The sequence below is a fragment of the Mytilus trossulus genome, chromosome 9 (assembly GCF_036588685.1).
Source record: "Mytilus trossulus isolate FHL-02 chromosome 9, PNRI_Mtr1.1.1.hap1, whole genome shotgun sequence".
NCBI lineage: Eukaryota > Metazoa > Mollusca > Bivalvia > Mytilida > Mytilidae > Mytilus > Mytilus trossulus.
The window spans coordinates 8,121,421-8,139,122 of NC_086381.1; the positions used below are offsets into that span (position 1 = coordinate 8,121,421).

General features: G+C 31.8%; 1 long non-coding RNA gene across 1 annotated transcript; it reads left to right on the forward strand.

The window, feature by feature from the left end:
- Positions 1-1,398: 1,398 nt before the first annotated feature.
- LOC134683547 (uncharacterized) lies at positions 1,399-15,822 on the forward strand. Its single transcript, XR_010101046.1, has 4 exons — positions 1,399-1,492; positions 6,105-6,179; positions 6,428-6,486; positions 15,523-15,822. It is a non-coding gene; the product is annotated as an uncharacterized LOC134683547 (long non-coding RNA).
- Positions 15,823-17,702: the final 1,880 nt, after the last annotated feature.

The window sequence follows — 17,702 nt, forward strand, 5'->3', positions numbered from 1 at the left end:
TATTTGAGCAATGGTTTGCTGTTTTGTGCTCCTTTGCCTTCACAAAATTATGTAGTGGAAAGTGCAGTAGTCCATTGCTATTGATGTGTACGTAAAATATATAGTTGTAAAATATATTTATATTCTTCGAGTAAATTTTAATATTCAATCGTAAGCTATTATATACGGAAGCCGATAAGGGCAATATATGCAATCGATTTCTATGTTTTATCTTTAATCAGTTATTCCATTTCACGGAATACAATACACAGACAACCTGATAATCGGGAAAAAAGCGAATGTGTTTCCACCCATTAACAGTGACGCTCGCATCAAAATATTTAGAAAATCAAATCAAATACGGAGTTTAAAGCTTTTAAAATAACCACGACTTTAATAGTTGAAATGTAAACCTGGTGTAGTAGAATATGTACCGTGAACGTTATGGTAATGAACATTATTTTTGATTTTTGATTTTCAAAACAACATAATGATGAACATAGGATCGATGGTCGATTACATAGCACAAAAAAACATTTGCGTTCGATCCAATCCATATAATGTTCAAGTTCTATTTACTAAAAGAAACAATGATTCAAAATTCTGCATAATATTCGTATAATTATTCAGGTTACTAGTACTCATAGTTGTATCTCTTTAACATTGCAATGAGAAAATACGACAGAGCCTACCTGAGGTATAAGATAATTTTGTCATGAATTTCTAATAAAAGATATCTTTCAAGGATGAAGTAGCAATATAACAGAAAAGGTTTAATAAGCACTCACGAATACTGATTGTTTCTTGAAATAAATTATCTGACACAAAAATATGTCCATAAAATATCATATTGATAAAAGTGCTTCAATTGGTTCAAAACTTCCTTGTAATCGAGTGATTTGTTCAAAAAAAAACTTGTCACTTCCAATGTTCTCTACTTTAATTGTGGAAATTTCTATTGCGTTTTAATATTTATAGATATAGGAAGATGTGGTGTGAGTGTCAATGAGACAACTCTCCATCCAAATAACAATTTAAAAAGTAAACCATTATAGGTTAAAGTACGGCCTTCAACGCGGAGCCTTGGCTCACACCGAACAACAAGCTATAAAGGGCCCCAAAATTAGCTTGTTTTGTCTCAGTATAAGACTTATAAAGTAATTGATCATCGATAATTGTATTTATTGCATAGCAATATAATATTTCCAAAAGAAAGTAACCAAAAGTTTGCGTGCAATACATTCCAAATTCTGTAGAACATATATTGCACTCGCAAGCTCGTGCAATATAAAATTCTACTCGGACAATATTCCCCAATATTCATGCAATAACACGATAGTATAAAACAATCCAGATAAATTATCAATATCACTTCAACTTTAAGATTGTTGCAATATAAGACGGGAATGTCTTTTTTTTTTAGTTGTGAAAGTTTGCCTTTTATTTACCTGCAGTACTTTGTTTATCGTAGTACCTCTATTTGGATCTGTAGATGAACAAGGCCGTTGTACAAGTAAGATACCGTGATAGTTCGAATTCAAATGTTTATCTAATCAGACTAATGAACGTGAATATACAAAAAAGATGTGGTATGATTGCCAATGAGACAACTATTCACAAAAGACCGAAATGACACAAACATTAACAATTATAGGTCACCGTACGGCCTTCAACAATGAGCAAAGGCCATACCGCATATAGTCAGCTATAAAAGACCCCGATAAGACAATGTAAAACAATTCAAGCGAAAAAAACTAACGGCCTTATTTATGTAAAAAAAATTTGAAACATGTTACCATAAAGCGATTAAAATTAAATCAAATCAATCGAAACGCATACCAAAAGAACTACTGAATGTAGTAAAGTTATATGAACTTTTCTTCCACTAAGATCGTTCGTAAAATTGTATAATGTTTGTATAAATAATTGTGAGTGATTTACATACTATATATGTTGACGTGCTACTTAACGCAAAAACCCGTACACGCGTTCATCTTTTATCCAAAACAACAATATCGGATTTTTAGCTCACCTGGCCCAAAGGGCCAAGTGAGCTTTTCTCATCACTCGGCGTCCGTCGTCTGTCGTCCGTCGTCGTCCTACGTCTGTCGTCGTCCTGCGTCTGTCGTCGTTAATTTTTACAAAAATCTTCTCCTCTGAAACTACTGGGCCAAATTTTACCAAACTTAGCTACAATCATCATTGGGGTATCTAGTTTGAAAATTGTGTCCGCTGACCCGGCCAACCAACCAAGATGGCTGCCACGGCTAAAATTAGAATATAGGGGTAAAATGAAGTTTTTGGCTTATAACTCACAAACCAAAGCATTAAGAGCAAATCTGACAGCGGTAAAATTGTTAATCAGGTCAAGATCTATCTGCCCTGAAATTTTCAGATGAATCGGACAACCCGTTGTGGGGTTGCTGCCCGTGAATTGGTAATTTTATGGAAATTTTACTGTTTTGGTTTATTATCTTGAATATTATTATAGATAGAGATAAACTGTAAACAGCAATAATGTTCAGCAAAGTAAGATTTACAAATAAGTCAACATGATGGAAATGGTCAGTTGTTCCCTTCAGGAGTTATTGCCCTTAATAGTTAATTTTTAACCATTTTTTGTAAATCTTGGTTATCTTTTACAAAAATCTTCTCCTCTGAAACTACTGGGCCAAATCAACCCAAACTTGGCCACAATCATCATTGGGGTGTCTAGTTAAAAATTGTGTTCGGTGATCCGGTCAACCAACTAAAATGGCCGCCATGGCTAAAAATAGAACATAGGGGTAAAATGCAGTTTTTGGCTTATAACTCACAAACCAAAGCATTTAGAGCAAATCTAACAGGATTAAATTGTTCACTAGGTCAAGATCTATCTGCCCTTAAATTTTCAGATATATCAGACAACCCATTGTTGGGTTGCTGCCCCTGAATTGGTGATTTTATAGAAATTTTACTGTTTTGGGTTATTATCTTGAATATTATTATAGATATAGTTAAACTTTTTACAGCAATAATGTTCAGCATAGTAAGATTTACAAATAAGTCGGCATGACCGAAACGGTCAGTTGACCCCTTTAGGAGTTATTGCCCTTTATAGTAATTTTTTAACCATTTTTCGTAAATCTTGGTAATCTTTTACAAAAAATCTTTTCCACTGAAACCACTGGGTCAAATTAATCCAAACTTGGCCACAATAATTTTTGGGGTATTTAGTTAAAAAAATGTGTCCAGTGACCCGGCCATCCAAACAAGATGGCCGCCATGGTTGAAAATTGAATATAGGGGTAAAATGTAGTTTTTGGCTTATAATTCAAAAACCAAAGCATTTAGAGCAAATCTGACTGAGGGTAATATTGTTAATCAGGTCAAGATGTATCTGTCCATAAATTTTCAGATGAATCATACCCGTTGTTGGGTTGCTGCCCCTAAATTGGTAATTTTAAGGAAATTTTGCTGTTTTTGGTTATTATCTTTAATACTTTTATAGATAAAGATAACCTGTAAACAGCAATAATGTTCAGAAAAGAAAGATTTACAAATAAGTCAACATGACTGAAATGGTCAATTGACCCTCTAAGGAGTTATTGTCATTTATTGTCAATTTTTAACCATTTTCATAAAATTTGTAAACTTTTACTATTTTCCATTGAAACTACTGGGCCACGTCCTTTATAGAAAGAGATAATTGTAAGCAGCAAGAATATTCAGTAAAGTAAGATGTAAACATATCACCATTACCAAAACACAATTTTGTCATGAATCTATCTGATTCTTTTGTTTAATATTCACATATACCATGGTGAGCGACACAGGCTCTTTAGAGCCTCTAGTTTTTAAATATCACTGTATTAACTCCGTGTTTATGTCATATTTTTTTTAACTTCCTTGCCTATTAGGTGGTAACCCAAAAGTATGAGAAATATTTTTTTGTAAATTCTTGAAAGTATGTCATCACAAATAAAAGTAACTCTTCATTGTATGCTTCGCAATCAATTTTCTGGATTTATCTTCATGATACACTCGATGATATCGACCAAGTGTTATCAAAAATGAAAATAACTGAAGTCATGTTTAAGGATGTATTCTTCTGACATTTCAGTCTCGTTCAGTCTCGTTGAAATCTCGTTCTGGAATTATGTCTAAAACATGTGGTACAAGTGGAAAATATGAATGAATTTAAAAAATGTTTTAATCAAACTCAACTATTTGAAAAAATTGGGTATTTCCAATGAGTAGTTTTTGAGTAATCAATTTTTCAAATTTTATTACCAATCAAGTCAGTATTTTTAGCCAAAATTTCGAGAAAATGGGTGAGGGATACAAAAAATTATTTTACCAGAAACATGTACATCGCACATCCCTTTTTTCTTTTCAAATTTCTTAGATATGTATGTTTTCAAACATTTATAACAAAGAAGTTGACAAAATATGCAATTTGTACTTAAAATGGAGAAAAATCACACATTTACAAAATTGACAACATGGTAAATTTGGCACAAAAAAGCATCAAAATATGATAAAACTTTCTTATATTAACACCTACCTATAGTTTTTGTAATTCAAATTTATTCAGATTGGTCCCCTTTATCTTTATTGAAAGTATGACAAAAAGTTTAATTATGGAAATGTGATTTTTTTCATGATTATAGCCCAAAAATAGGTAAAAACTGATGAAAAATGAGAAAATCATCAAAATTGGGTACTTTCAAAGGGCCGTAGCAAAGAAAGAGGTGCACCACCATATGATTTTTTCTTCACCAGTTATTTTTTTACAGTCATATGAACCCAAAAAACAGGGTTAGAAAAAAAGTTTAATTCTAGAAATTTTTGGCTCCTCAGAGGTGTTCATCCTTAATAATAGTTATCAAAAGTACCAGGATTCTAATTTCATACGCCAGACGCGCGTTTCGTCTACATAAGACTCATCAGTGACACTCAGATCAAAATAGTGAAAAAGCCAAAACATATACAAAGTTGAAGAGCATTGAGGACCAAAAATTCCAAAAAGTTGTGCCAAATAAGGCTAAGGTAAACTACTCCTGGGGTAAGAAAATCCTTAGTTTTTCGAAAAGTTCATAGTTTTGTAAACAGAAAATTTATAAAAATGACCATATAATTGATATTCATGTCAACACCGAAGTGCTGACTACTGGGCTGGTGATACCCTCGGGGACGAAACGTCCACCAGCAGTGGCATCGACCCAGTGGTGTAAATAGTTATCAAAAGTACCAGGATTCTAATTTCATACGCCAGACGCGCGTTTCGTCTACATAAGACTCATCAGTGACGCTCAGATCAAAATAGTGAAAAAGCCAAAACATATACAAAGTTGAAGAGCATTGAGGACCAAAAATTCCAAAAAGTAATAAAAGATAAATAATAAAAGAGGGACGAAAGTTATCAGAAGGACAGTCAAACTCATAAATCGAAAAGAAACTGACAACGCCTGGCTAAAAATGAAAGAAGACAAACAGACAAATAATAGAACACATGACACAACATTCTAATGAAACAGAAAACATCGTCAAATCATACATTTACGATAAGTCGTCTGCGCCTGAACGTACGATTTCAAAGCATAAATTGCGAGTTGGAGCTATGGAAATTGATGACGTAAACAAATCAAAATGAACGTTACAAGTGTTATATATTAGTTGTCATTGGCTCAATGAATACCTTTAAGGACATTTCATTTAAATTAGTTCGAGTAAAATAATCAAAATATAGTACGTCTCATCCAGTTTTATGCAGAAAATGGCCGACAATTAATTCTGTGTTGTATGAAATAACCTTGTATTTCAATGCAGATTGTTTGGCAAGTTATAGAAATATATTTATTTTTTTTATTTTTGTGTTTTTATGACATCTTTTGAAAACTTGAGTCGACATGATAAAAAAAACTTGTAACCATGAAAAATTGGAGTGTAAATTGGTTTACATCAGTGGATATTTTTTTTTGGGGGGGGGGGGGAATTTTCAAGGCAGTACATTACAGGATAAAATTTTACCCATGCCTAGTATTTCATTATTTGAAGCAAAGCTAGTTCTGCACGCTTCTTGGAAAATGACAATTAAGCAAAAACTTATAATTATGAAATTATCCCTTTTTCTATTTTTACAGGAGTTTCCACGGTTTTCCTGCTGATGATAGGTGTCGTAATTGGAGTACTTATTATTCCATTATTGATCTCGAAAGGTGAGATGATAATTCCCCCTTTGAAGTACATACTGTTTTTTTATCATATGATAATAAATATATATAAGAAGTATTTGAAAAAGATATATATGTTTATTCTGAGTGTAATCAACTGAGCACATCAAGATGACAATAGATTACCACATCTTAGTTTCAAAGTCCTCGTAACAAAAAAATGAGTCACTAAATATCAATCTATAGAATTAAACTTATTCGTATTTTTCTAATATATTATTTTTTTATTAAAGGAAAATATAGAACAAAACGATTGACATTAACTCCACTGCGACAGGATGAAGAAATTCAGGTTTTTTCTTGATTACATTACATTGAATTCGTGAATATCACTTAATAGATTAATCCTTTGAAACACCAGTATGAAATGATTTGGTCGGTCATACTAAAAATAATACGACTTCAAGCATACTAGTACTATTTTCATTATAGACAATATTTTATTCGCACAAACACATTTACATTAAATGGTTATGGCATACAAAATTAAGACAATAATCTTACAATAGTTAAATTGATTACAATTATATTAGAGTGACAGTGGTATTCACAGCAAAGAAGAAAAAAGGCTATAAATATCAACAGTTAACACATTATTAATGTTCATGAACAATTGAAAAAAGAACACAAACAAAAAATAGGTTGTCATTGCATATTAAAAGAAATACAAGTTATACAGATGTTCTTAATAAAAGACAATCATTAATATACTTTATGGTGATTTTTATAATGACTGGTAGACTGCTATTTAAAAGTACAGTCAAATGCTTAAGTGTTATAGTGGACTGCAATTTAATAAAATTGAAATTAAGATTTTTATTAATATTTTGTATATAGGTATCCCTTAATGATGTATAGCATGGACAGATTGAGAAGAAATGGTATTCATCCTCAATTTCTTGTCTGTTACAGGATAAGCAAATGCGTTTACTTCTTTCAATGTTGGTATAACGCCCTCTTTCAATTGCTAGGGAATGTGCACTTAGTTTAAATTTACTGAAAACTGATCGGTCAGTTTTGAATTTACATATATCAATATATGGGGGCCTTTTTCTAATTCTTTTAGTATGACAAAAGAAATTTAATTTTTCACATTTATTGATAGAACAATTTATAATTTGATAAGCCTGGTCATAGATTCTTTGTTGGATACTATTTATGTGATATTTTAAATTAAAAGTATCAAAAGTGAGATGACCAAAACCTAATTTATTTAACCAGTCTTTTACAATGTTAACCCATTTACTTGTTTTCTCTACATTATTATATATTTTATGGACTAAAGTGTTAGGCGAGTTTACAATATGGTTTAGAAATTTTATAGCTGAAAGCTGAATTTTAAAGTACAAAGGGATTCTGTTTGTCTCAGTTAAACAGGCTACATTTGTTGTTTTGCTTTGTACACCTAAAATTTCTTTAATAAATTTAATATGTAAATGTTCAAATGGATCTGAATCTTTGAACACTTGGCTTACACCCCAAACTTCACTCCCATAAAGAGTTATTGGAACAACTAAAGTATCAAATAATTTTTCAAGCATACTGCAGGAATTATCTAAAGAGACTGTTTTTTTTATTTTAAACCAAGCCTTTCTCCCTTTTTCCATAAGATTTTTTTTTGAATGACTTAAACTTCCTGAACAATTTATAGTTATTCCAAGGTAACAAATAGATTTAACAGTCTCAAGATGTTCTTTTTCTACTTTAAAATAATTACAGTGAGATTTTCCATTAGAATTGAATATTATAATTTTTGATTTTTGTTTGTTAACATCAAGTTTCCATAGGGAACAAAATTTAGTTAACTCATTTAGTGCATTTTGTAGCCCTTCTTGGGTTTCAGATAATAAAATAATGTCATCTGCATATAATAATGATGTTAATTTAACATCTCCTATAATAATTGGTTGAGTGTTTGCATGATCAAGGTCATTTACAAGGCCATTTATATAAATATTAAACAAAGTGGGGCTAAGTACATCCCCTTGTTTTACTCCATAATTTGATATAAATTCATGGCTCATACCATTTTGAAATTTAATTCTGCATTTGTTGTCATTATACATTGATTGGATGACATTAAAAAGCTTGCCTGGAAGTCTGTTTTGGAGTAGAATGTAGAATAAACCCTCCCTCCAGACAGTATCAAAGGCTTTTCGCAGATCTATAAATGCTGCAAAAATTTTCTTTTTTTTAGTTTTATATTTGTCTACAATAGACTTTAATGAGAAGATATGATCTGCTGTTCTAGCTTTTTCTTTGAAGCCAATCTGATTTTCACTTATCAAATTATTAGTGTTAATAAACTTCATTAGTCTAGTGTGTATAATTTTATTGAATAATTTTCCCAAATTAGAAGTCAATGAGATACCTCTATAATTAGAGGGGTCAGATTTGTTCCCCTTTTTATGAATTAAAGTAATCAAACTTTTGTTCCATAATTTTGGGAAGCTGCCTTTCATAAATACTAGGTTGAAAAGTTTTAATAGGGGTTCTAATAATACTGGCATACCGCATTTAATCATTTCATTAGAAATTAAGTCTTCAGCTGATGATTTACCATTTTTAAGTGTTTTAACTGCATTTAAAATTTCAGCTGGCTGGATTTGTTTATTAAATTCGTTGTCAGAGTTGCATGTATTTAGTGTCTTTTTTAAGGCTGTTAATTTTTCAATAATTATGTCATGGAATTTATTGTTTTGGATGTTAGAAGTACTGTTCATTTTTTTAAAGTAGTTTATAAATAATTCTTGATCAAAATGGTTTTCCTCTTTTATTTCTGAAAGAGAACTTAATTTGTTAAGTAAATTCCAAAATGTCTTTGGGTCTTTTTTCATATTTAGTGAAATTTGGTCACAGATTTGACTCTTGTAATTTCTTTCTTCTTGTTTACACCTTCTTCGAAATTTAGATTTGAATGAGTAAAATGATTTCCTATAAGATCCGTTGTCTGGAAACTTATTTACAAGTAAACAGTACTTTTTAACTGTAGTATAGAGGTCATGACAAGAGTCTGAGAACCATGGTTTTTTACTTTTCTTAATAGGCCTATTCATGATTTTCTTTTGAACAAATTTAGTTGATAAAAGTGCTGTATCACACAAAATAGCGTTGAATTTTTCAACAGCTGAATTAGAATCAATCTGTTTATTATTTACAAATTCATCTAGTCTTTGTTTTACATGTGAGTTTTGAATGTTTGTAGTATAACAATCCATTGCTTTGTTATCCCAAAAAAATTTACCAGGGAGAGGATCTAATTTTGTCTCTATAGTTTTACATTTTTGAAAGCAAGTAGGTAAAGAGCAACTGATAGGACAGTGATCTGATATTGGAGTAAAATCACTAACTTTAAAGTTTCCAATGCATTGTAATATATTAGAAGACACAAGTGTATAGTCTACAAGACTGGAACCATTATATGTTATACATGTACATTTGCCCAAAGGGTCTCCAATAGTTCTTCCGTTCAGTATTCTGAGTCCGGATTCTTTACATAAATCAATTAATAACTTTCCACTCTTATTTGCAGATTTTGAATCAAGATTATTTCTTAAATTATGTGAGTCAATTGAATAATCATTGTCTTTTGATTTTGGGAATTTTGCTTCATCAGAGATAACAAAATCAGGAATAGTATTAGTATATGCATTAAAATCACCTTGAATTACAATATCTCCAAGTTGACTATAGTGCTCAATATTTCTTAGCAACTTTGAATAGACTTCATTTATGTCTTCTGTACAACCAGAAGAATATTCTGGTGAAAAATATACTGTAGCCATAAAAATATCATTCTTAAGATTAAAAAAATGTTTATCTAGTTTAACCCATACAGCATTATTATGAGTACAAGTTAGTTTGGATATACCTTTATATATAGAACTTCTGACATACAGAGAAATACCACCAGAACCACGTCTGGCTCTTTTATGTTTTTTCCTGGTACTATTACATATAAAATCAAATCCAGGTATATTATCTACAGGTTTACCACTGTCACTCCAAGTTTCAACAAGACTAATAATATGCATTTTTGATACAAAATTTACAAATGTATGATCAGTAATTTTTTCTGAATTTAAACCTTGAATATTCCACATGCCAATGTTAAGGTTATATTCAGTAGAACTAAGTTTTGGCATTATTTTAGTAAAATGATTTAAAGTATAAGTTAAAAGGACAAAATTGGAGTTGATTTTGGATGATCCTTTGTCAAGGAATTGATAATTTTAAAATTACAATGAACTATATGATCCATTTTTTGTATTTTTACTATAAATGGTTAATAGAAGTTTCATTATTTTTATGATTTATCATATATAACATAAAGATAGGATGAAAAATGTTTTCCTTTTATAAACAGTATAGAATGAAAAAAATGGTGTTTTCATTTCTCTTTCTCATTACTATGAATATTCATACTTTATATATATATATATATATTTGAAAAGAACAAATAAAACAACAACGAAAAAATAAATAAAAAAAAAACCAAAACATTGATTTTTAGTCATATCTTGACTTGTCAGGCAAATAAGTACACCAAATTACAATTGTTTTTCAACTATAACAGATACATTGTAGGTTTCACATGTTTATCTTGTGGTATGCAATTAATACTGATTGTAACAAATGTTTACGGATAATTTGAAAAGCCATTTTGGTTACTTGGTTGGTTAAATGGGCCCCATGGCCACGGATAAAACGGCAAAGGCGGTAAGTTGACTGGTGGTGCTTGCAGGAATGGCGTCCTGTGTAGATTATTGTTCATGTTGAATGTTGTTGTTTGTGGAAACGGTGGTCGTTGACTAGTATTCATGTTGAATTGTTGTGGTTGTGGAAATGGTGGTCGTTCTTGAGTATTGTTCATGTTGAATGGTTGTGATTGCGGAAACCTTGGTGGTTGTGGAAACTCTGGTTGGAGTTGAATATTGTTAACTTGGTTGTTATTATAATTTCTGTATCTTTCGTTTGTTAGACGATCCTCATGTGTTGAATATTGGTTATATTGGTGGTCATAACGTCTAGTAGTTTGATTGGGTCGATCCCTTTGTCTTGTGGTTAACTTGTACGGTTGTGATGAATTGGTTTTAGAAGGTGTAATATTCATACCTTTTTTCAAAAATTTTACAAGCGATGGTATGCCTTTAGTAGTGTTAAGATGCACATGATCAAAGTACATATTGTCTGCTGGTACAAAGGAATCTAGTGTTATAATAGTTTTGAAGCCTTGACTGGCAGATAGTATTGTCTGATTTGCCATCTGCACTTGATCATATGGAATATCTTTCCTTTTCAGTAAAGGGAGAACATAGATTTGCGACTTAGGCCATGTTCTGGTAATTTCAGAGAATAACTCTTTGAATTTGTGCTCTTTAACCCCCTCTCCACGAAGGTCTCTTCCTCCAATGTTCACAAGTACCTTTTTGGGATTTAATTTATAACCGGCTTCCTGTACATTTTCTATACAACTGTCAGCCCCCCCCCATTTATATAGTTTATAACTGTAGATTCATAAGGGTTGAATCTCCTTGCTTGAATTCTTCTAATTATGGAATCACCAAGAAAGAGATTGTCTATGTCTGTTCCTGGTTTAGTATCATCGCCTGGATGTATTTGAGAACTATTTATACTTTGATCGTTGTTGTTAATGTCCTTCGGCTTGTCCAGGATATTGTTGAGAGAAAATACAGTCTCATCTTGTACGTTTGATTTAACTTTTAAATGTTTATCATGTTCCTTTATAATTTGTGTTTCAAACGTATAAAATTTTTCTTTAAGTTCTGTTATTGAATCCTCTTGTTCCTCTCTGTGCGATAGAACTGATTTTTGGATAATATCCAACTTGTCCATAATTTTAATCTGATTTATATTTAAATCTTTTACTTGTTTATCAAGTGAATTAGATTTCACATGTAGAGACTCTATAGATGTAGAATTATGTTTTATTTTGCTTTCTATAGTACTAAGTTGTTCTTTGATATGTTTTGTGAAAGTCTTGAGTTGGTTTTCACTCTTTGATGATAAATTGTCAAAATCATCAACAGCATGTTTGATGTCTGAGACTATACCAACTATAGAGACAAGTGCTGTATCAACAGTTTCAAGCACAGTAAAAATGCTGTCCAGATTTGAGTGAAGCGTTTCTTGGTGATGGGCCACTTTGGCTTTCGGAGTAAGTGTCGATTTTTTAGACACTGGTGTTGATGTGAATTGTTTATTACTATGCGGTGATGCAAGCGAGTTGCAGATATGGTCTTTTTGTTCGATCACTGTCATCTCTGGATCTAAATGTAATGTCAGTGAGCTATCATCAAAAGTTTTAGGTATAGTGGCTTCCTCGTCGGGTTTTTCTTTCAGTGAAGCTGTGGTTTGGTTGACGTTACTTTGGTTTTGTGAATTACAATTGGGTTGGGCTTCCTGAACAATTTTGACGACTTCATCTTTGAGAATTTGAAAGTACTTTTCTTCAAATTTTGCACATTTTGCACCTTGAATAACTATTGACCCAGTTTTATATATGTTTATCTTTATTTGAAGAACAGTGCCAGATTCATCGGTAGGTGTTACTTTGATGACCGAGGGGTTGCCACCGTCTTTAATCAGTGATGCGTCATTTCCAAAATGGGACACGAGTACATTTTTTCCATACTTCGGTATGCTCAGTTTTGAATGTTACATTATTTGTACGGCCATCAGATTGTTTATGGATTAACGGATTTTCATTGTTTTTGATAGCATTGTCAATGTCCCCTCCTGTGACACAGTCGTCAAACTTTGCTGGGGGTTTAGATAATCTGGAGCTCATATTTGTCTCCGGGAATGGCGTGATAAATGAATATGCTTATGACAGGATATACATGATGTGTGTGTTGTTTATACTTTTATGTATTTTCGTATATTTTGAAGGAATCGATCCTCAATTCAGTGTCCTTTTAACTTATTTGGTTTCTCATTTAAAAAACGTGGACGTCGCCATCTTAACCGGAAGTATTATATGAAATGCAGATATTGTTTAATGATAGATCTTTATGGAAAGTTAAGTTAAAAGATTTTAAATTGTTTGTGAAACTTCTGGCAAATAGAGATGATTGTTCCCTTTTTAATTTGAACGTCTAAGATTTTCAACAATACACAAAAAAAACTTTTTAAGCTTAATCGCGTAATTACAGTCCGGTTCATTTGTAAAGAATTTCAAACGTCTAATATCTCAAATAATACACATAGGTTCACAGACAGACTCTTCATCTTATAATATTACTTCACACAGGAAACTCGTGAAAAGAACTACTTAAAGAAAATATTAATGCAGAATTGAGTTAAATAAAAATTACAAGAAAAAAATCAATGAATAATTATCTAAAAACCATCTCATTTACTTCACATCTGCATATTATATAACAAATAAAGCCACTAAACGGTATATGGACAATTGAGCATCAGCGTGAACGTTCCACTTCCGAGTTACATGTCCGAGTCATGAACCTGATGAACCAAACATGATGATTGGTAGTCATCTTAATTATAAGAACAATATTTAACTTTCCCTCACAAACAACAATGATTCTAAAATTTTATAACAGAGGGCACCTTAGCCGTATTTGGCTCAAGTTTTACGGGGAATTATGGGTCCTCAATTCTCTTTAACTTTGAACTTGTTTGGCATTATAAATATTTTGATCTAACCGTCACTGATGAGTTCTTATGAAGACAAAAAGCGCGTATGACGTATTAAATTGTAATACTGGTACCTTTGATAACTATTTGCATGGATTACAAAAGGGGGACGAAAGATACCAAAGGGACAGTCAAACTCGTAAATCTAAAACAAACTGACAACGCCATGGCTAAAAATGAAAAAGACAAACAGAAAAACAATAGTACACATAACACTACATAGAAAACTAAAGAATAAACAACACGAACCCCACCAAAAACTAGGGGTGATCTCAGGTGCTCCGGAAGGGTAAGCAGATCCTGCTTCACATGCGGCACCCGTCGTGTTGCTTATGTGATTACAAATCCGGTAAATAGTCTAATTCGGTAGGTCAAATTCATGAAAGGGACGGGGATTGTAGTTACGACGTAAGGAACATATCCGATATCATTTGTGAAACGGTTATTCCATAACGGTCAACCAACTCGTGATAGCGTCCGTAAAATTTACGAAGGGATGATTTCAACTTCACCATTTGGAACTCTTGGTTTAATAGCTTCCTTGTAAGCAGTAACCCTCTATCAAGAAAATCATGATAGGAAATGCAAGCACGGGAATATCGTATCAATTGGGAGATATATACCCCGTATGCAGGTGCTGCTGGAATGTTGCTACTTAGAAATGGAAAGTTCACAATTGGAAAGCTGAAATCATCTCTTTTGTCGTAAAGTTTTGTATTCAACCGACCCTCGTTGTCAATTTCTAGATGTAATTCAAGACATGAGGCTTTCACGTAATAATTCAAAACTGAGAATGGAAATGGGGAATGTGTCAATGTAACAACGAGTGACTTTGTTTTCTTAAATGATCACATATCTCCCACGTTCAATTCTCAGTGAAGCCCCATTACATTCATGCTCGGCAAAAAGTAAAATCACAAACATACTGAACTGCCATGAAAATTCAAAAGGAAAGCCCCTATTCCAATGTCAAAATCAAAAGCTAAAACACATCAAACGAATGAATATCTGTCATATTCCTGACTTGGTACAAACAATTTCTTATATAAAAATGGCTAACCCTCTCATTGTACGACCGTCACACAAAACCCGTTTCTTTGACCAAAAAAAAGTAGACAAAGTTAAGTAAACTTTTCAAGTTAAATATTTCTGTAAATAACTTGTAGGTACATCACTTATGCTACTTTTGTCCGCAAGTATTTCAAGAAAGTAAAATGAGTTTTTATAATGACATAGATATAGTAAGATGTGGTGTGAGTGTCAATGAGACAACTCTCCATCCAAATAACAATTTAAAAAAGTATACCATTATAGGTCAATGTCCGACCGCCTTCAACAGGATCCTCTTCATAAAACTCATCTGAACAGTCGTATCAACTATAGTTAGTGCAAAAAGCTATTTATACTACAAAACATAAGTATTAATCAAAAATGTTTTTTTTTTTTTTATTTATTTATTAGATTGAGACAAAACAAAATCTCATTGATCATGAACGGGAATTTATTTGTGATCTTTTTAATAATCGTATGCGGTACGTTCTGCAAATGTTTGTTTTTTCTATCGCAACGTAAATTGACATGCCACAAATTATAGTTGAAAGCCTGGAATCCACTATATTTAACTGATGCACTTATGATTTACTTGCAGAGCAATGTATAAAAAGGAATAACAGAAAAAAAATCACAGATTGCAGTAACATACACCAACAACTCTCCACTTCACCGGGGAAAGATTTCTTAAATACAAACAACAACAACGCATTGTATATTGATGTATCGTTATATGAAAGACCTAAGTAGAGTTACTGAATAAATGCTTATCGAATGATATTAATAAATTGCAAAACGAGCGAGTTTATTGATTTTGATTATTTCAGATCCGTTCACGTAACATATAGGCATGTAGATGTATTTGTGAAAAATGAAAATACCTATTTTGTACTTGTGTTTCTTTTTTTTTTATGGAATAAAATCTTATATCATATCATGTCCTATTATTATTCTTACCCTTTCCTTCATGTGTCGTCCTTATCAAATTGCATATAACAATTGTGCAGTAAAATATGCTTAACTTGCCCTGAATAAGTTTGACTCAATTTATCACCGACATTAATATGTTCGAACAATATCAACAGTTTCATATTAAATCATCAGATATCTTTCCGTATACTGTTAAACTAATAAAATACACATATTTGTTATCATAAACACGACAAACATAAATCAATTATTCGACTATCTGATTTTTATTTTGATAATGTATAACACATATGTTATCTGCTAAACACAATATGAAGTCTATTGGGACACGTGCACTATTAGTCAAGTAAGTGTTGACTTGAAATATTATTGGTTCGTTTTTTTCTGAAAATTGACTGCTAATTACATTATTCAAAACATAGTGGTCTAATACCCAAAGCGTAAGTCTCAATTGGTCGTTTGGCTTTTCACACTATATTCCTGGAATCTTTGGTGAGTTTAACACCATAACTATGCAGAAAAACATCCGTCCCACATTCGACTTGCAGCTTAAACATACTTTTAAATTGTAAATGTTTAGACTAGAGAAGACAAATCTTCTTTTTAAAGCAATTTAGATCCTCTGTTTTGAAAATTCCAAAAGTTTTATTATTACTTCGCACATGTGCTACATAAACAAACAGAACACAATACACAGTAACATTTCGTTTTAAAACGTCTATACATTGTGTCGAGCAGATGGTATCAGCAATATTAAAAGTGTGCATGATGTAGTTAAATCTAAAAATCGCCTATGAAGCATTAACGTCTAAGGTTTGATAATTTTTTGTATCATGATAAGGGTTTAGTCGAGCATGTTGGTCTTAACGATGTTTCAGATAGAGGCGGAAAATACCAGAAAAACATCAAACTCATAAGTCGAAAATAAACTGACAAAGTCAGGACTAAAAATTAAAAAGACAAACATATCAAACTACATAAAATACAACGTGGAGAACTAACGACTGAGTAACACGAACCCCGTAAACTTTTATCAAGGAAATCATTATAGGAACACAAGCTGGTGAAAATAGTATCAACAGGGAGATATATATATATAAGATATACTAGTACTCCGTATGCAGGTGCTGCTGTAATGTTGTCACAAAGAATAGTAAAAATGACAATTGGGAATCTATTTTGTCGAAAAGGTTTGTTTGCAACCGACCCTTACTGTTAATTTCTAGATACATCAGGATAACAGTATCCGTTGTATCCTTCATCTCAAGTTCGATTGGGAATATGTGTTAAAATTAGTCACCAAATTTTAAATATTTTGTGAGAGAACAGCATCTTTATAGCGAAAAGTAGAGTTAAATAGTCCTGCTTACTTCTTTAGTTTCTACCTAGTAAGAAGTACCTGTATATAGTCAGCCTCATATGAGTGAAGGAACAAGTCGGTAAAAGTAGAAGCACATATTGTTCCAATGGGAAAGCCGATTGTTTGCTGAAAACCAAACGTAACAATTATGTAACTAAAGTCATTGACAGGGATTAAAAAAATTTAACCTATCAGTATATTTGTATTAATTCATATAATATGATTTATAACCAGATAGTTTCTCCATGAAGGTATACTATGAAATAACTACATTGTGACATAGTTAAGGACTCATTGATTATCGTCTGCAGGTTACAACTGGTATACACTTGTAATTGACCTTAATGACCTATACCAAGTCTGTAATTAAGTGAATGGTGCTATAACAGAGACAAAATGCCTGACTGAAACGAATACATTTCAACAGTGAAAAACTGACAAATATAAAAGATATATAAATTTATTACAAAAAAATCAAATTATTTAAG